The sequence below is a fragment of the Plodia interpunctella genome, chromosome 10 (genome assembly GCF_027563975.2).
Source record: "Plodia interpunctella isolate USDA-ARS_2022_Savannah chromosome 10, ilPloInte3.2, whole genome shotgun sequence".
NCBI classification, from domain to species: Eukaryota; Metazoa; Arthropoda; class Insecta; order Lepidoptera; family Pyralidae; genus Plodia; species Plodia interpunctella.
The window spans coordinates 4,242,932-4,264,176 of record NC_071303.1 but is presented as its reverse complement, the minus strand read 5'-3'; the positions used below and the strand labels follow the sequence as shown (position 1 = coordinate 4,264,176).

Here is a 21,245-nt window from a genome sequence, read left to right as displayed (position 1 = left end):
AATAGGTGAAATATTTATTTATAAATTTAAACATTAAAATCTTTAACAGTTGGCCCCACACTAGGCCACAGCCTGTCCTGTTTAGAAGCATTCTTAAGTACAGGGACATTACATTAAAAATATATACCTACTACATACAAGTAATATGTTATTCACTTATAGATATTATTGTAGCTGTAACGTAAGAGGCGAATGTTATTTATCATAAATCAGGTACTCAATTAACATAATTGTTTGGGAGATATCTATGTATAGTTAGATAAAGACGTATCAAATGCTTGATTGGAATCAATTAAAGAGAAGATCCAGCAAGGCCTTTGCTAGTATAACGTTCAATAAGAACTCGTGTAAACTTTGAATTGCCTTTGAAGAGAGCTGGTTCTTCAAAAGAATCCCCTTTGTGAATGAATTCAATGTGAAGATCTTTTCAATTATGTTACGTCAGCACTTGGATTATACTGGTCTTTACAGTTCCTTGACCTAAAAACTCTATTCATGATCTACCTAATTTGTAAAACACAAAAACAATATTGGGTTCTTCACGTTAATAGCAAGAGTAAATAAAAATTTACTGTAGCTATGAATTTATGTTTCATATGGTAAACTTAGTTAATTGTGAAAATCTACATTGTTTCTATATCGGGCTTATTAATATTTCCTGATATTGTCTATGATCACTCCGGTCCATAGTGATCAGGCCATAAATAACTTAATGTTCAAATAGCTTGAACAATTATTAATTATCGAGCTAAATCTTGTGCCAACTTTACTTAGAATTCATGGTAGATAGTAAATTTCAATATTATTCGCAAATATTCATATGATCGAGATGTCTTTGGAACCTTGTTGAATAGCGTTTCTTTGTGAGAAAAATGTATAATTTTGTTACAAGCTCCCGCGTACCGAATGGATGTCCAGTTGTGTATAGAGAGTGATGTTGCATCCTGCAATGCATATATATAATATTGTAGTTATTTTTATTTTATCGTAGCGGCCATCTTCTGTAGAATAAATATCATTTTCAATTTTTTTAAACGTACCAGTTCAAAATTGATGAATCACAATTTTAGTGTTCCAATTAAACATTTCGATGTCCAACATCAGAGCATCTAGTTAAAAAAAACATGTGGTGCGATTCATTAAAAAATAATTTAAAATAGACGTCCAATATGCTCACAATGCTTCCTGTCAATTAATACCGCGCCCATAAATATAATGAACCAAATCTTATTCGGGAAACCCAGTAAATTAAGGACGGCTCGTATAAAACAGGACCTCTAAGAAAAAGGCAAAAATTCTGAAGGCAGCTCGGACATTTCTTAATTAGCCAGTTTTTATTGGCCGTGCAGCAAATTCGGTTAACTACAACAAAGGATTCCTTCAAATAAGAATAAAACGGTGTTTCGTGACGAATCATGAGGTGTTCCGTCTGGACCCTCGTAACCCTTTTTGTGACCGCGGACTAATCTAGAGATGGCCTCTGGACGTTTTTAATTAAAGATAATGGTACATAGCTACACGTACTGAGTATAACATCGTCCGATAATAAACTATATAGGGTTGTCTATAACTTGAATTAACGGATTTTGAATCAATTTTGATAGGTAGTATAATTGATAAAAATTTGCTTTAAAATAATGGTTGGATGGGATAAATTCCTTCCTAAATGTCTCATGTATTTGAAAGACCAGGCAGGCATAACTAACTCACTCCATGACTCAACTATTAAAGTGCAACCAATATCAACACATTATTACAAAACAGCTGCATTTGCAACATAGGTTCTTTTCAAAAGTTTATATCAAACAACTTAATACTATTGGTAGAGATAAGCTTTATACACATTATCTCCTTACCAGATCTCATAATAATCTCGAACTCCTTTTGGAGCTAACTCAATTTTGTCCCTATATATTTATTTAATTTTTAACAGTCAATTATTTTAAAGCTCAAGAAAGGTGAATCATCAATAGGTCAACCTGGTACATCCGTATCAATTTACTTAAAATATCTCCAAGAAATGCCAAGTTCAGCCCAGCGAGGCAGCCCTGTGAGTGACCAACGTCCATGCTGTAATTAGTAGGAAGCTCATTCGGGCCGTGTGAATAGCGACAACAAAGAGTCGGTAGCCGCGTCCCATATTCAATTAATATTACAATGCTCCAAGGACGGCAGTGAATACTTCAATACTTCGCTCGTCTGATGCGCGCTGTACTGACGCTCGAGGTTCTATGAAGTTATTCTTGATTTATTAGAATGTGGGTTTTTCCAAATATACATAAGGAGATAGAACACGTACTAGTTGTAGTGCGTGTTACAACTACACACGAATGGACATGGGTTATTATAATCATGTTCTAATTTCATGATAATTTCTATTCAATTGATCTCTGAGTACAGTTTTTTTGTATTTCCATCGCAAATTTTCTTAATGATTGTTTGAGCTCCAAATATCGAATCTTAAATGTAAGTGCATATAAGAAGAAACTCATCTGTATACCAAACAATCGTTCTCCGTTCATTCGAACAAGAAATACCAGCAGCGACCTCTTATTCTCGTTCATTGCCCAAAAAAAGTTACATTAAGAGCGTCTTTAATAGTCGCCTTGATTACCATCTATGTTGAGTGGTGGACGATTACTTCGGCATCGGCTCTTGATGCGAGAGAAATAAAATACACGCGCACGCGTCGCCACCAGGTTACGCTGTCGTTAAGAAATTACCGCGCATCCAAGCCGCCGATTTTATCGAGGGAATTTAATGTCGACACTCGACTTTGCCCTTCCCTATCAATTTCAATACTTATAAAATCGCTATAGATGTATAAAGATTACGTGAAAAAACAAGTACCAAAATAGATTTATCGACTATTATATTTAGATCCAATAAAGTGTAACGGCGTAATTTTATGCAACGTCGCACACACGCCATTTGTTCGTACGGGTCATTAGAGCTGCGTCCGAGTTGGTATGAAAGCTGCGTGTGTTTCAAGTTATCCATTAATTCTGTGTCAAAACAATTTCTCCTATTTGGTTTATGAAGAGTTGGGCGCGGAGGCTGTGGCGGGCGGCGCGGGCGCAGCACGGTAGTAACGAGTGTATAATTATTATGGAGCGGCGCCGGTAGCCGAAAGGCCGACTCATCGTAATTTGATGGCGTCGGCCGGCCCGCCCCGCCGTGCCACAAAAAACTAATTAACAGAGATGGACCGCTGGCTGCGGCCTCTAAAGCCAGCGTCTTACTATGTTGCGATTGCTAGCAACAAGGAAAAATTACGTCGAAACTTTTATACTTATCTTATCACTGTTGATTCCACGACCCACAAGACGAATTCCCATTTCGAAAAACGCGTTGATGTCTTTCCTGAATAAACTACAACGATCAAAAATTACAATTAAATCTTGATGACATCTAAAACAAAACTGATATTCACTATATTTGAATTTCTCATTTTTGTTAACCTCAGATGAAAATTATTATATTTATATTTCAACCGGTAAACAGCAGTGCTTGCATCGTTGTGTACGATTTGATGGGTTCGACAGGACAGGCGGTGTAAAGACAGAGTACTGTAGCAAAATACCCGAAGCAGCCAAAAAAGTGGCAACGCGCATGTGACACGTCAAGTATTCGGCATTAATAGGCTGCGGTGACCACTTCCCTTGCGTGCATTCCTATTTGATTACTGGTAGTAATGATCATAATTATTGAAGACTGTATATTCTCCAAATAGATTACAAATTCCTATATACGCTTTTTAAGTAACGTGGCTGACTGTGGTTTTGAATCTTACAGAATTACAAAGGAGAGCGTTATCTAAATGGCACGTCACTGACACTTTGCCGACATTAATTTATGACCTGAAAATATCCTAAGTTCCTGCACTAAATTCACCTAAGGACAGATATTTCCGTAAGACAGAGATTTATTTTTATTACGAATCGTTTCCATTGTATAATTGGCAAATTTACTAAATTATTTGATCTGTTTTACTGAATCATGCTTCGTTATTTGGTACGTTCTGAATGTTGATCGGTACAAACTAAGAAATGAATTCATTATGATAGATAGATATGCATTTATTTTTGCCACAATCACACGCATGCACAGTATAAAAAAGAACAGGTATCAAAAAAGATACCAGTTCTTTTTTTATGGCATATAGGCATATTCATAGGCATTACCAAATTTCTGATTCTTCTATCTAGATGTCTTTGGAGTTTTATAAATGATAAATGGAGTAATTACCACAGAGTTTTATAAATGATAAACTTATATGTAATATTTGAACGTTAATATTTTAAAAAATATATTTGATATTCATATGCATTCATTCTAAACAGATATTCATTACTTAAACGCTGCCTTTTCGGTCCTCAAAGATGTAAACATAACATCATCCATATAAACACGTGTAGGACGGGCGACGACTGGCCGTAACCGGTGATAGATTGTCGCCATGATGGATCGGCTGCGGGCTCCACCGCAAACACCACACTCTACCTACATGTTATTGCTGCTACACCCAGGGAGCTTACTGCCTCAAGAAATGTCCTAGAGGTACTACTGCATACAAGTGACAACGCAATATGAGCACAGTATCCATGAGGTTTTACGTAAACTGGAAAGATCTAAAATGGCAATTGATGATTTTAGCGAAATCATCTTTTGTTTACTTGACAGTAACTCTTGATATTGTAAACTTCCCTCAGCGGCTTTCCCCAATAATTCCGACCTTCAAGAAAAGGTCTTGTCGCTTCCTCAAAAAGTCAGCAACGCATCGGTGACATATATCGGTTTGTTTGTGTCCATGGGCTGTTTACTTACCTATGTATATCCCGTCGATCGCGAAGAATCGTGGCACAATAGATTAACAATTGTTTGACCGACGCATTTGCACCGGTTCATAAGGTAGACGACATCATTATGCTATAAATATATGCAAAAAAATAACAAGCAAAACCTATCCTCGAGTTTTAGGTCTTCTAGAAACATATTATTCACATAATAATAGCTTTGATAAAACTACATCTAAATCCTACTTTCAATTGTTTCAACAAAATTAAAATATCAATGCCCGATCTTATTTAGCCATTCATCATCCTGCCCTTTTGCACAAAGGTTAGCCCAATGTCGAACTTCAGAGAGTCGTGAACGGCGAATGACCCGTGAAGAATTGTTTTTCGGTGGTGAGCACACGGCTGCGGCTCGGGTTCCGATAACCGGCCACGACGCCTCAACAAGCCGGAGTTAATCCTTTAATATGTAGTTATTTAAATGACGCAACCGCAAGTCTCATACACACGAGAGAAAACGCTATTGTTTACCACAGTTTTATTGCAACCAACTCGGCATTGCGCGCCCGTCAGTGGATATGAAAAGTCGGTGGTCGGACAAACAAATTACTAGAATTGAACGCACGCGTTATATTGGTTACTTGCTATTTATCGATGAAAGCAACAGAAGTGGAAGCCTTTTTGTTCCGTGCTCAACCATCCATTGGAATCTATCAATTAGTTTGATTAGCTAAAATAACGTTGTCTTAAATCACCGGCGCCGAAATCGGACGCTTCATTAACGCAGGAATACAGCGAGACCCAAAGAAATGTCACGTCGAAATCGCTTTCCGAGAAGCGTAGCGCTACCGGAGCCGAAAGGGAATTAATAAATACAAAAGGGTTATAAAAACTGTGACAGAATTAAGAGCGGGCGCGTTAAAAATGGCGGTACGCGCGCGACTGCGACGCGAACAAGTGAAACATAATGCGCGAAACAAAGCAGCCGGAGCGAATGCCTTAAATCATTTTTAATTATGTTATGGCGCGCGTTGCCCGGGTCGGGTTACAGAGGCTGCTGGCGGCATCATACCGTGCCATGGTGCACAGGCGCACTAATCACGCCACGGTGCGCAAGCGACCGCATGTCGCATGGACTGAAGTCACATCCGCTTTGCTCGCTGGAATATGCCCTCTTCTAGTTTATGCACTCAACTGTGATGCAACCTAAGCAACTTATCTAAAATAAGTTCATAATTAAATAACAAAATCCTTATATTCAAAAATCCTTCGGATTCCTTCTCCTTACTTCGGAATCAAAAAATATATTTATATAAACAAATCTTTCGGATCTGCAGGTAATTTGTTTTATTGAGGGCTATGGAGGATCAACATTATACAAAATATAATAATTGAGAGTTTAATACCTATTGCCGTACCCATTTATCTCTTAAAACGCAGCTGAAAAGAAATAATGAAAGAAATAAACGTAATTTAGTAGATAGTTTATTGTTGTCTTGTTCTAATTTTACGATAGATTGGTTGCGTTAAATTTAGGTTTTGATACAATATACCTTTATTTATAAATAAAGGTGTATTGTATTATAAATACAACACTTATTTAAATTTACAGTTAAGAAGTGGCATCGTCCAATAATCCGTGCGCGTGCGTCAAACAAACATCAGCAATGTCGTGCACGAGCGCAATGTCGCCACAAACGCGCCAGTGTCAAGAACCCGTGAAGATTACTAAATGTACTGTACCAGCACTGCCCTACGGAGAAGCTATGTCGGTATCAGGTCAACATTGAAGAATCACAACCATTATCTAACGATATAAACGAAATAGGAAACCAGACCAAGAACACTAGACCGGTAAAAACTTAGCACGAAAGAATAACGAACCCAATTGCTAATCAAATCTAAAATTAAATCTCATCGCAAGAATGTACATAAATACCTAATGAAAAGGAAATACAAATTAAATACGTAATTATTTTTTGCTACCGAGACGATGATAGATTTGATTAATGATGCAACACATTTGCAATTATTTGATCTAATTAAGCGGAAATCTCACATCTTTGCAAGCTAACATTACAAATTGGTAACCGCAAATTTGTACAATATAAACCTGTAGTATTCATTTATTATAGTCCTGAGCTAACGTACCTACAGTGAAGGTAGACAAATGAGAAATAGTTCCGACTGGCGCTGCAGAACTGGACTCATTCTCTGGGGCAAATCGTGAACAAACTTAACAAGACAAACTATTTCATAAAGTAAATTGGATAGACGGAGTCGAAACAATAGGTTAAATAAAATTTGATAAAGTTGGCTCTGTAAATTGCTACAGCAAAAGCGTCTCGTTATGGTTAATGATATTGAAATTCTTAGCTCAGATTTGAATATGTCGAACATTGAAAAGGAGATCGATCGTTCCTGATGAGAGTATATCAGTTACGGTTTTGCCGGTATGGTAAATGTGCGTCAAGCCAAAAGCCAGCAACGTGAACGATGTTGGTGACTGATAGAATGCACATGTCGATCAGAAGCCGCGCGAGCTGTTCATCGCTGCACAAATTTGCCACATGGAACCGACACCGAGTCTTCAGCCCTCAAGCGGAATGCATGACCGATCGCCGCGCAAGAAACAGCGTTCTTCTCGCGTTGAATGAAGCGATTAGCGCTGAATGGTCCCCGGCACGCGGAACCAAACGGACGGCACGACGATAACGACCACGCCGCGTATTGTCTCAGCCTGCTTGCTTGACCCGTGCCCCACGTAAAAACTTCTAAAACCCCAAAAAACTGACGAAAATGAACCAAAAAACAACTACTCCGTTTTTAATTGGATAAAAAATGTTGACGTTCAACTTTTTCCCCTTTTGTTAGATCGAACCTTTTTAACTCCAATGAAGATGCTTTCCGTAACGACGTTGTGCAAGTACTTTCGATTTGTTTGTAAATTCAATTCATGAAAGTATTCTGATTTCCTATTAGATCCACGTGTAAAATGCTACATAAGGAAGTGTACAATGCTAAATCGTTAGCGAAACATCTCTGAAAGTTTAATACTATTACCGTGGCTCGAAATCGTGACGATGCATATCGAATTAATCGCTCTTTGTATCTTCAGTTTTTGTACAGCTTTAGAAATAGTATTGATTCTAAGTTACTCTTGTTTTAATCTTGTATTTCAGTTTTATTTGATAGACGTTCGACTATCTCTTAATATTTATTTACTATTTAATAGAATCTATATGGAAGTAAAAATAACAACACTGACGACCTACTTCGCCGGTCTTATTTCCGGTGGAACGTGACGAACGTGGACACATTACGTTGTCGACGTTGACAAAATAATGATTTAAGTATATATTTTAAACTATAATTACGTCGCATTATTTATAATTAAATTTCGATGACGAAACTCGTCCATGCATCTCTGCATCATTGATTACTGCAAACAAATCATTCGCATTCATTCGGAAACTCTAAAAAAACGTAAAAGAAACAACATACTAAATACTGGCTATTACAATCTTTTCTTAAACCATCCATATCGTCACATTATTTCCTCTGCATTTGAAAATCGAATCTCGTTGGAAAATCAGCTCGTTTAGGATAAATCCTTCGGTAACAAGGCGTTTGTTAGAGCTTTGGTGCGGCGACGGCGGCGAGCGCTAATTTAACCCTGCGCGCGCGGCCGCATCTCATTTACCCTATTAAGGCGAAGTCGCGCAGCTGGCCGCGTCACTCAACGTCACTCGCCTAGCGGACGCATAAACACCTCTCTAACTATTACTGCCCACCAACTAAAGGTTATCTACGACTTTCTTTAGGTCGTAAGCTTCATCTCATCGCATTCTATTAATTTAGATTCAATTGCTTCGTAAAGCAATGTTGCGCTATTTCGTAAAAAATCAAAAGTCGACTCTAACTGATACAATATGACCACATGAGCCTATTATGTCTGCACTGTTACATCTTTGTCACAAGTGTCATAAACGATGAAAGGTTTATCAGAATATTACAAATGATCGCCATGTAATAGCAAGCTGAGATCGTTAATTTGAAATTCTGAATTTGAAAACCGTCTAATGGTGTTATTCAAATTGGGAATAGAGCAAGTGGAAGGATAAATCCGGGCTGCCGTGTGCTGGAGCCGGTGCCAGTGCCGGTGCCAGTGCCGGTGCCGGAGCCGGCCGAGCGCCGTAATGAGCTAATTCGGCATGCACAGCCCAAGACTGCCACTACAAAATACTGAGATTACAGATTTCTTACTTCGTCTGTTTTCTGGTTTATTCCTCAGTGATAAAGCGTCGGAAACCAGGACCATTTTCCTACATTTCCTTCCCATTTTACTTAATTCCTGATTCCGTATTTTAATTTTAATTTCAGTATATGATTCCTTTATTATTTAGATAAAGGATTTTTTTTACACTTTAAATTAAATATAATTTATTTAATTTATAACATTTTTTTTTCATTTCTATAAAATTTCTCCTCATCCTTATTGTCAGTGTCTCATGGAATAAATAAGGGTAAACATCAATATTACATATATTGATATACAACAAATGTATATTTCGTTAGTAAACATTCGCTTCAGAAATTTTAGTATTTTAATGTGTTTTCCCGGGCTGAATTCTGTAAAGTTTTTACTCTATACCCGGGACGCATACCTCCCGTAATGCAGCAATGCGGGAAATGCACGAGAAATTTTATTCTAATGGACGTTTTAACTATTCATGCAGATGTGCATGAAAATTTGAATTCTTCTCATGTCGTGTGCTCGTGTCCTCCGCTAAGTAATTGTTTGTACTTACCAAGCTTTAAATTCTTTGAAATATTGATCTTGTGGTCGGAATTTCATTCTGAATTGCTATTATATAACGAAAGCAAATTCTCGATAGGTAGTTACAGTAATTAAGTCTGGTAATGTGAAAATAAAAGACAATGCCTATTGTTCTATGTAAACGAGGAACGGACCAATCGGCGAGCGATCCCAAGCGAGAGTAATTAAAAATTCAAATTAGGAAGCGCCCCCTCGCGACGTCGTTGGTGATTACACAAGCGTTAATTAGTGCGGGCCAATTAAAACGGAGGGCGACAGAGCGGCACGGAGGCTAGCCAATGGGGAGGCGGCGCTGAAGCGAGGCGTGGTAATTAAGCGAAAGGGTTGATTTTCCGGGCGTTCTCGGGGCGGTTAATCAACGCCACTCCCTGCTAGCCCTTGTTTCAGACTCGACTGGGCATTGCTCGTTGCTGACGTGACTCGACATTATCTACTCGTCGATCGAATGCAATGATGAAATAAATGAACTTGTTTAATTAGCTTACATATCTTAATCTATTAGTGGAATATACTTAGTCTAATATCTCATACCTTGTGGAATATTGCTTGGTGGCGCCACAAGAAAAGAAAAAACACACAATTCCACAGACAGAATGTATTTACTTTGTAGGCAACAACTGTGACATATTCGAAATTTATATATGTACTACGGTGAAAACCTGCACACTGGTTGATTCTTATTAACTTGTGTGTGAAATGGAGAAGCCAATGGTAAACCACTCCATTAATAATGCCAAGAAAGTTGTTGTGTGTTTCATTATAAACCACGACCCTCAGCCATGAAGAATACGGTGAAAACCAAACGATGGCGATATTAGAAATTCAAGCGCATCGCGCGCTTGAATTTCTAATATCGCCATCTATGATTTGGACGAAGAATTACAACAAAATATACAAAATATTTTTACAAAATAACAATAAAGATTTTCAACATACCTACTGCTGTTAATGGTCAAAGGATGCCGTTATACATAAATTTTTGTAGATATGATAATTGAAATCATCAATTGATTTATTAATAAAATTAGCCCTGCTGTCTAGAAAAAATTGGCAAGGTTAAGAAAATTTATAAAAGACAAATTGTAGTAAACACTGATTTCTGTAACATTTTTTTTTCTTTCTCAAAGAACTTCCTGTCACCTTTCATTCATTTTCCAAACTTCCTATGTTAACGTTTGTAGTTTTGTAGCGTAAAACATGAAACGCAAATCGCAAACAATTTCGCCTGATTGCCGGCACTCTCCCTCAAAAGTCGAGGCGATGAAACTACTTTCCCCGTGAGCGGAGTAAATGAAGACGTACTTAGGTAACACCCCTTCAAAGAAACAATAACCCGGGTTTATTTACATGCAGCTATTCATCGGGACGTAAAACAGATGTAGGTGGAAGAAATTGAGTTTATGCGCACCGCTACGCCGCGCAACGTTGCCCTCTTGAGAAAAACTTCCACGAATTTTCGGTAAATTTTTCGGAAGTATTTTTTCCGATGAAAATGTGTAGATTTGCTCGCGCTTTTTATTGAGAAGAAGAATAGAATACAAATTAAACATTTTCATAAGAGTTGCCTATCGTAGATTTTTGTCTTTTGTGCGTACTAATGACTCTAATTGTGCTACATACTACATATAAAAGTCAGTTTCCTTTTCCAAATATTTTCTCTTCCCTCTATCCTATATCATTCGTAACCATATTCACTTACTTCTATAACAAACTATACTTTTTACATAAGAGGAAAAATGTTACCTAACGAGCGTTTTGTAATCAGTTTAGATATGCCTTCTATTTACATTTTAATTAAAATGCGATTCTTTACACCTACACAGAAAAAAATGAAAATATTTATTTTCAAACAAAAATCGCGAGTTTTCACTTCACATGGCAACCCCGTTATCTCCCCGAAACGCGCAACTATTTGCCTAAACGCGGTGTTTTATCCTTCATCCCGTGTGTTCCAGCCGATATATTACTTTTTCAACGACGTAATGACCTACCAACTGTTTTTATTCCACTTTTATTACTTCACAAGTTCAGTAAGGACGAAATGAAATGAGATTTACTGATTTTCAAATTTGCAAGTCTTACGGAAAATTGCAGTTTACATTAGGTTTTTTTATAGAAAGGGATGGGTTAATTTATCATTATTAACTGACACAATTCTGCTTTATATATTACTTTTCGTAAGATTTAACCACTCCAAGAGAATTTAGTCATTTTGTAGACTTTGGCTATTAATTTTGTTACGTTACTAATCTGATGGACTTTTTTATTTTAAGGAAAATAAACGGAAGTATAAAATATGAAACAATATCAAGCCAACATTAATCCACAGAGCTTCAGCGCAGTTATTAACAAACCCGATGAAGTATAAATGATCCGCGTAGCCATTCCTGAAGGAGAGTTATTCCGCCTCCCCCACCCGTCACGGCCAGAAGAAAAATGCTAACACGCCCCCGCGAAAACTATTAGTTATTTTGGCACCCCCTCGCTTCGATTATGGACCGCTGCTGATTCTAAACGCTTTCCGCGGCTCGCTTCGCGGATGTGACCCAGTTATGTTTTATTTTTAGGGTTCCGCAGCCGAATGGCTGAATATGGAGCCTTCATAGATTCTTTTATATGTCACAGAAAGTGAAAATCTAAAAATAAATATATGATGTCATTCTCAATAAACTTAAAAAAAATTGCTTGAATGTGCTGTCATTGTCATATAAACAAAAATTATGACAATCAGAGTAACTTTTTGCAGACGAAAGATGATTTTCTACCCTCACCTCAGTATATAACAATAGATCGGCGATAATTTATGCTTTCTACTGCGGTCCCTAAAACGACTCCGACTCACACTTGGCCACTTAATTTAGTTTGATACAATTCGAGATTACATTTGTTGTTGACTTTATTCTCTACACTATGGAATGCTACAACAGTTGCGCTATGTTAACTTGCAGTGTTACACGTCAAGTTTACTTCTATCATTTTTATTGTGATGATTTTTGTGTGTTTCATTTTAAAAGCGTTTGTCCATGTCGACCTTATTATGGGAATTAAAAATAAGAACTGTTGTAGAGGCTTACCTCTCTAAGAACAAAAACGGATTATTTAGACTGCCTTAGTTCAACACTAAATTTTCATCTAAATTTTCATCAAAGATCGTTTCACAATAACACTGTGGCCCCTCGCGGAGTCAACAAAACAAACCAAAATTGCAGACGCGCTGATGAAATTCAAAACGAGATAAAGTATATAGCCCATAAAAGTTTCATTGCTATTAACTTATTTATGAAGTCGGCTACATATTTAAATATGTAACATTTTTATGTCGTACAAGTTGGAGAAGTATATGTAAGTACTTACTTACAGAGCTATTTATCGCGTAGCTTCTCTGAACTTTAACCTGGTTCGATTATGGTTATGTCTATAACGCATATTTTTGTTATTTGTTACTTGATACGTGGGATATAGAGTTTGAAAGTATACTGTGAATATTAATACTCCAGATTGAGATTTCGGACATTTATGCCAAATTTCATCGAAATCCCTCTAATAGTTTTTTTGTGCAAGCGTAAGAACATCCATCAAATATTCTCCCATATTTTCACCTTTACAATATTAATAGTTAAATTTATATACTAATGGCACTTTTTATAAATCATCGCCACGTAATATTTTTCAAAGTGCGTTGAACAATAAAGATTTTCTACAACAATTTGAGAGTGAAATATAGTTTATAGAAACATGCATTCTCTACACATGTTTCAGCCCCTGCAGTTTCTTCTGCCTCTGTAAACTTTGCTTCAAAGCGGTCAAGCAATTGTCCTGCATACGAGTGTACATACCTGAGGCGAACACTGCAATATTTTATCGCTACGGATTTTATTCAAAAGTTAAAATTTTGTCCCGTGCTAGTGTGTTCTATAATATTTATCTTTAGCATTCTGTTGATACTCCGACTTAAATCATTAATTTCCACAGAATTTTGGATAATTCTTTAGATTGCCTTGGCGTCACTTACGCAAAATGTAACTGAAAATAATCTGTGTTGTTCACTTTAGAAATATGTAGGTGGATGTTTATAGTCGTACTCCACAATATAGCAGGCAAACAAACCCAGAATGACAGATGCCTGGTCATCTGTCATAGCCACTTCCGACACGAGACTCCCTTTTTAATCGACCCTCCAGAGCCACCTCGTCGTGACGTCATTGCCTCATGAAGCTACTGTCATGAAAATAGAGTATCCGATATTGATAAAGTAATGCCGTAACGTATTGACGATGATGGTTTAGAATCGAACCAATGCTGATATGGTCTGAATTTGCAATGGGTAGATGACAATTTTTTATTTTGATAACTATTCGAAGGACTTAGACTTAGAAATTATATTGGATTTAGAAATTATATTATTAGAAACACCAGTGAAAAAATACTTTCAATGAAAAAAGAAATAAAAACACATTTTGGACTCGTCCAAAAGCTTCATACTAAATGATACTCTAATGTGACGTCACGATAGAGTGATCTTAGCGAAAAATGCTATGTTTGTTCGACATAGCTACCTTAAATATAGTGTTTATGGTGATGACTTCTTAATAAAAGTTGTTTCAAAATTTTAGATTTCTACGATGGTTAATTTTTATAATTTTATTATTTTTATAAATGGACTTTCCAAACCAACTTTAAATCTTCATATAATGACCAGCAGCATTGTTACAGTCTGGTTTGAAGTAAATAAAACTACGTTCACATTTTAAAACCCTGGGTAAAAAATTAAGATTGTTGTGACAACGAATGTGGTAATGTTCTTTAGAGGTTTCCCCAGTGTATGTATTATTGTGATAGTGCTCCGACTCGCTTTAGATAACGCGCACATAACGCGGCGTTACATAACTAGCACAAAAGGCTGACACTAGCACACACTAGCAAACTTAGTTTGCACATACGTAGACAAAGCACACATGCACGTGAGGTCATCTCCCCTCATTAGGTGGTTAGTTTTCCGGGCGTGTCCGCAGACTCCGGGGGGTGTAGCGGGGGGGTGAGCGGAGGGGGTCAGACGGGAAGTTACTTAATTAATCCGACCGCGTTCGCCATTGGCCGGGAAAGCGCCGTCTCATCGCCCACGCGTTAATTGGGCGGGCGGAAAAGACAGGCGCTAATGAAACTCTGTTCTCTTAGGTAATGTAAGGGTGCTGATGTAGATTGGGATTGGGATGTAGGTACCTAAAAGTGGATTGATAGTCTCTGTATAGCAATACATAGTTTATTCATTTTCACGAGCGGAAATAATGGAATCATTTATATCAAGATCGTACTTTTATCTATCTATTTCAGATTCAGATGAATACCCAACCCTAAATAACCCATTTGAAGATCATAGATTTTCTCAAAATGAAATATTTGAACGAGACCTTTTGGTGGGGTGGCAGGAAAATCTCATTATAAACGTACTTGACATTATTTGGAACCGGAAGATAGTTTTGCTCGTAATATAGGACGTGGTGTCATAACGTGATTTGCCGCACCTACCCCTAGGCGGCTATATGACAAACGAATGAAATTACAGTATCAACATTTGCTTTTAAAAGGGGGAAAATGGAAAAAATATATATGGACCTCGTAGAGCGTTAATAAATATTGTAGTAGGGAAGAAGTTGGCTGGAAACTAATATTGCTCTCGTCGCGTCAAGTGAACGTATAAAGCTCAGATTTAGCGTGAGCCGAGCGGGGGTTGAACAGGCGCGAAACGCCCAGGTAAAGTACCTACTTACACCTCGATATACGAGCAAACGTAAATTATAATATTGTGTGTGTCGGCGCTAACCCTCTCGCGCTCACGTCGCGGGCGGGCGTGTGTGCGCGCCCACTGAAAGAAAAGCAATTTCCTCCGGGCGCGGCGGACGAGGGGACGGGGCCGCGGGGAGCGGGGCCCTGAGGTCTCGCGCGAATATAATTTTGTTCATTTTTTTCATTCGGCCGAGTTAATTCGGCTTCGCGGCGGAGTCGGCTATTGATTAGGGCGCGTCTTACGTTTTAATTTGTTTGCGCGCGCAGCCGATGCACCCATCGAGATGAGCTCCCTGCCTCCCGCCAACCCTGCCCTCGGCTCTAATGAAGCCTCCGCTAACTACGCGCAAGTAATCATGGGCCTTTTCGCAATCACGCTCAAAAGTAAAATGTTTGCCTTCGCCTAACTAGCTAGCGCCGACCAACAAGGTCTCTTCACTCCCATAAAAAGAAAGGCTCTTGACAACGTTCTCATTATTTTACGGAAGATATTCAGTAGTCTTTTGAAAATTTATTTTTACGTCGTTAGCAGGATTATAGCCTGTAGATAGTTACTTGTAGAACATTTATTTAGAATTCAGAATTAGTGTAATCATTTTCTCTTTAATCATCTTTCATCAATCAGCTTTCTAACATAATACGCTGTTAGCGTACCTGTACTATGATAATACACCTGTTATCTGTGTTTATAGAAAGTTGTCAGTAAATCTGAGAAATGTCCGGAAATCTCACAATCACAAAAAATGCACTCAATGTTGCTGCTGTAAAGTTTTTTGTAAATAATTTCTATCAATCACCGTGACAATGTCAAGTGGTTTTATATTTCTTTTACTAATACATGCTAATGTTCCATTTCTTAATCATCTTGCGTCAGTACAATTAATAATCCCTGAAAATTACATACTTAATCTTTATCTAAGTACTTATGACTTGTATATAAATCGCGCCATTACATAGCAAACATCGCTTTCCTCCCTCATTCAAATACATAGTTATATACCCAAAGGGGGGGAATGAATTGTAATATCTCGCTCAGATTTCAAGCGACGTCGTAATTAACGGTGCACCGTCCGAGACGGGGGTGCGCGACGCCATTGGTCATCTCCGTCGCCCCCCACCCCCGGCCTCCACCCCTCGCACCCCTGCCTCCCAACTGGAGAAACAACGCCGCCTGCATGTGACACATTAGTAAATGAGACGACATTCGTTACGACCTGGACCGGCCAGGAGTTTCATAAGCAAACCTAAGAGCTCGATGCGAGCTGCACTGGACATCGTGTTAGTGTGATGTTAGATATCCTGATGTAAACTTTTTTAAAGGCCTTTCCTGACCGTTTTCCACAAATAAGAAATAAGTTTGTGGTATCAAATATGCTGAGAGTTGAAAGTTGATTTGCTGTCTACATCCAAACGATAATTCAAGTCGTAAGATACCATAAACTAAAAGAATATAGGATAGGCAAATAAATGACACTACTTTTAAAACTCTGGAAATTAACATGGATAAATATGACTGTTTCTCCGAATAAAATGTTATAGCGCGATATGAGAAATTGATTGGAAGGCAGTGCAAATGTTTTGGTTAAACTCATTCAATAAATCTGAGTGCTGCCGCCTCCGCTCGGCCATTAAACCTCTCGATAGTGGATGCTCTTCAGTGCTCACTTTGTTTTATTACTTTCATTTTATTGTTTTAATTTGTGTGCGGGTGCGCTATTTGCGTGTGCGCAGTTTGTCGCGCGCCCCGCCCACAGAGAGGCGGCCAATGGCGCGCCACCCGCTAACGAACTCGCGTCCGCGCGGCGTGCGCGCGTTCCACCGGCCGATGCGCGCCTGCGCCCGCGCACGCCACCGCTGCGACTCCGCGACAATGTTCATTGTTTCAAACGCGCCTCATTTTGTTTTAGTTCCGTCCGAGTCGGCTGCGGCGCGCGCCTCCCACCTCGCGATAATTTCAATGTCGCTGCGTATATTCTGATATTGACTGAGAATCCACTCGAAGCGAATTTTATCGTCGGAGGCGCGTTTCGTCAGAGCTACTCAATAAGCAATAAACCATTCGCCTGCGAGAAGTTATTTTAAACTCTGACTGGAACTCGAATTGAGCCCACGCCTTTACACCTTTTAAAGGTTATTGTGTTTCCAAAACGCTAAACATAACCGTCAGCAGTTTATAGACTTCACTTACTTACTCATATACCTACTAAATACTCGAATCTCTACTACTGGTTATGTATGTACCTAGATGGCTGCTGTTTGTGTTGATTTATACAAAATAACAATTAATACATTAAATTTAAATGAACCAATTAAGTACTTTCTGGCGGGAAAAGGAAGCTTTCAACTCTCCAGCAGGGAATCATGTATTGTGAATACAACAATATTTTAAAATGGCACATTTCACAATTTGGCTTTGAAATGAAATGCCTAAGCCAACCGAGCTTAAAAGCTTGAAAAATACATTCTACCTAGTAGTTTTATCGACAGCTTTGCATCTCGCGAGTTCATAAATATCTGACAGTATGCACGCTTTAGAGCTAGACTAAGCAAAGCTTCCAAACAGCCTGTATAATTGATTGCTGCGTTTGTTATTCAAATGTTTTCTTTTTCTTCGCGAGCGAGGCCGGAGCGAGCGCGGCGTGATCGAATAATATTAAAGGGGAAACTAAGCAATTGATAGTAAAAATGGGCGGTGAAATAGAAAAATATCGTCGGACGTATTCGTGGCCTGGTAAAATATTCAATCGGGGCAATTCGGGTCCGCGTATAAATTCAGTCCCGCCATTATTTGTAGCGTCCCCGCGACCGAAAATCGGTACGTACACTGATAGTCGTCATTTTTCTTGTAGGTATCGTTAATATTTTACGGGTGCGTGTCAACGGTTTATGGGCTCACTCTTAACACTAAAACGTTTTAGCCGTGCTCTCATTGTTTATACATTTTACTATGATCGTTTTTTATAGTTTATGGTCGCCGAGTGCTCGGGGTTACTTATGACACGCGCGTAGTCGTGACGTTCGATTATACGCCATTCACGAATATTTTATTACGGACTATGTATGTGTCGTCACCGGGATCCAAGCCGAATTATGTCAGGTGCTGATGCTCCTATGATCCACTAATAAAAATTTCAGCCCATCACGTTCTCCTCCATACCGCGTTAAATCTATTTTTATGTTGTAACTCCATTCCATTGGCACTTGAAAACCTAAGATAGATTTATATGTCAACAGAATCTGAACTGAATAAAAAAAACCTAACAATCACATAACTTGCATTAGTTACAATTAAATTCCAATATATGGTAGACAAAGGCTGAACCTTTTCGTATCCAAGTGTAATTATCCAGCGGAGTTTGCGAGCTTCGAGAAAGAATTGCTCGCCTCGTGGGGGTGTTGGGGGGGGCGGCGAGGAGCCGTGGAGGGGGAGGTAGGCTCACATGGGACGCGCTCTAATGAGGTGCCTGAAAGCGACAATGTCTTTGAGCAAAGCAAATGTGTAGGTATCTACATATGGGGAGGCGCTTCCTACAGCCACCGAGCGTTTGTGTAATACCTAGTGCCTTGTTTATTTTCGTAAATAAATAGGGACCTTTCCTTTTGTTTAACTGTTTTGGTTAGGTACGTCTTCTTTTTTTAGTATTACTTAGTTGAATTCCCAAACTGCTCTAACGATAAAGCGATAATATTTTATGCATACTTGGCAGATATGTAAATAAAGAAAGCGTTATTCGTTATTGATACTACAGTTTTTATGATTTTTTTTCTTTCTGGACTTTCCAAAATGTTGATCATCATGGTTTATAGAAATTAGATCACTTCCTTTCTTTTCAAATATTTTTAGTTTCTCCAGATTTATATACCTAGTGCTCGTTACCGCACGCTCTAGAACGATCCTTTCTTACTGCATTCAATGTCAAGTTCAACATTGGTAACAGAAATTGCTAGTGTTACTCATTGACATACTATATGTTGATCGAAATTGTTACTTATTACTATTTCATATATTGTGTCTTTCGATTCCTATAATATAAACAGTGTAAGTGCTATATTTAGGATATTATTATAGATCAAGAACCTAACTTCAGCTTTTAAAGAAATTAATTGGTTCTGGGTTATGAAAACAAACATCATTATGAGGGAGAGCAATGATCATAGTAGATGGGGAGGCACGGCGCGCCGGACCGGTGGCCGGCGGGCGGAGGGTCGCGCGCCTTCCGGTCCGCAGCCGGTTTTAATTTCCCGCGCGAGGCGGCGGCGCGTTAAGTTTAAACGGCCGGAGATGAGCCGCACACGTACTAATATCATGCACGGCCCGGGCCGTCGCCATAGCGACGCACTCAAATGACGTGTGTGCCGCGAGAGTGTGAGGCCGGGGGTAATATGATTTGAGCGGCGGGCCGGCGGGCGCGACACCCCCGCCTCGCCCGCTTGTTTGCTCTCCGATGCAATCGCGATACGAGCATACCCCCCGCGCGCCGCGCGACCCGCGCCTCTGTCCGGCGACACATCTCTCACCTCCGTCGATAACCGCATCGGATTCCTTGTTGCAAGCCACCGCATTCTATTGAAATAGATACGAGCCCGCCTATCCACCTACAGCTCTCGATTTACACGTCACCCCTTGCCGTACAATTTCTAAGTCGCGCGACCGAGCGTATCCTCCGTCCTCCCATATAGAATCCTTTACATTTGCGCTATGTAACCTGAAACGCACATGCCACAAAGAAATTCAAAATTGCGAAAAAACTACCATATTTTTTGAAAATAATATTCGTTTTATGTTTCTTACAAGACAAAAGAACGCGAATAACTTGAATTGTCCTCTTAACTGAATGTGAGACGCTCAGTTGTGATTCATAAATAAACTTCCGTTCAGTTGGAAAATTCAAATGACAGTACCACCTGACAAGTTTTCTGCTTCTCATGCCTGTGAGCTGACATCTGTTAGGAGGATAAATTGAAAATACCTTCATTCTAACGATCCTGAGATCATCATCTCGTTCGTCTGAGAAAATCTCAACAATATGTACTCTGACAGCTTTCTGCAATGAACTGTCAGTTTGTAAACAATATGCATTAAAAATACAATTTAAAGTAATGGCCCAAAATGCATCTTTTACAATCGACAACCTTACAAAATCTGCAAAAGGCATTCAAACGGTTTTTGAGCTGTCGTAATAAAGGAAAGAATCGTTCACAATGCCAGTTTAAACTGGTTATGTTGATAATAAATCCATCATGTTCGTCGGGCAACAGAGTAAACATCGTCATATTCCCGTTTTTTGCGGGGTGAGTGAATCGCGTTCCCGTCGCTACTCGGAATGCGGCGGAATTCCAAGAGCGGGCATGAGTCGCGGCGAGGAGTAGAGAGCGGTGACAATTACGCGGTGGCGAGCTCATTAGCGGCGCTCGCCGCGCTTCATGTATCATGTATCGCGCGTCTCCGCCACACCCGCTCACAATAAAGCAATCAATCCGCGCCGCGCCGCAAACGAGCTGCGACACCACCGCCACCACCGATATCCCCGGCTGATAATGACACTCCCGTGACAATTATTGCCTGAGACTGAGACATTTTGGTATAACTTATAGATACACTGTTCCCGCGACCAAACTGAACTCGAACTCGTGCCTATAAGGCTATCCTAATAGGGCATTGTAGCAGAGTCGTTTGCGCTGCGGTAATTGCGGCGCGGACGCCGGAGGCTGCGGATAATGCAACACGTGATATATGGTACTACGGCTAATAACAGAGCAGGCTCTTGCGACGATTATCCCTTTACTCGGCGAAGACGAATTTGTATCGATCGCAACGTCGCTGG

The 21,245-nt window shown here is 39.2% G+C and overlaps 1 protein-coding gene across 4 annotated transcripts in view; it reads left to right on the top strand.

The window, feature by feature from the left end:
* The window catches only part of LOC128673047 (uncharacterized protein), a 55,503-nt gene that overhangs the window by 28,232 nt on the left and 6,026 nt on the right, over positions 1 to 21,245 (top strand). The gene's annotated exons all lie outside the window — the stretch shown is intronic.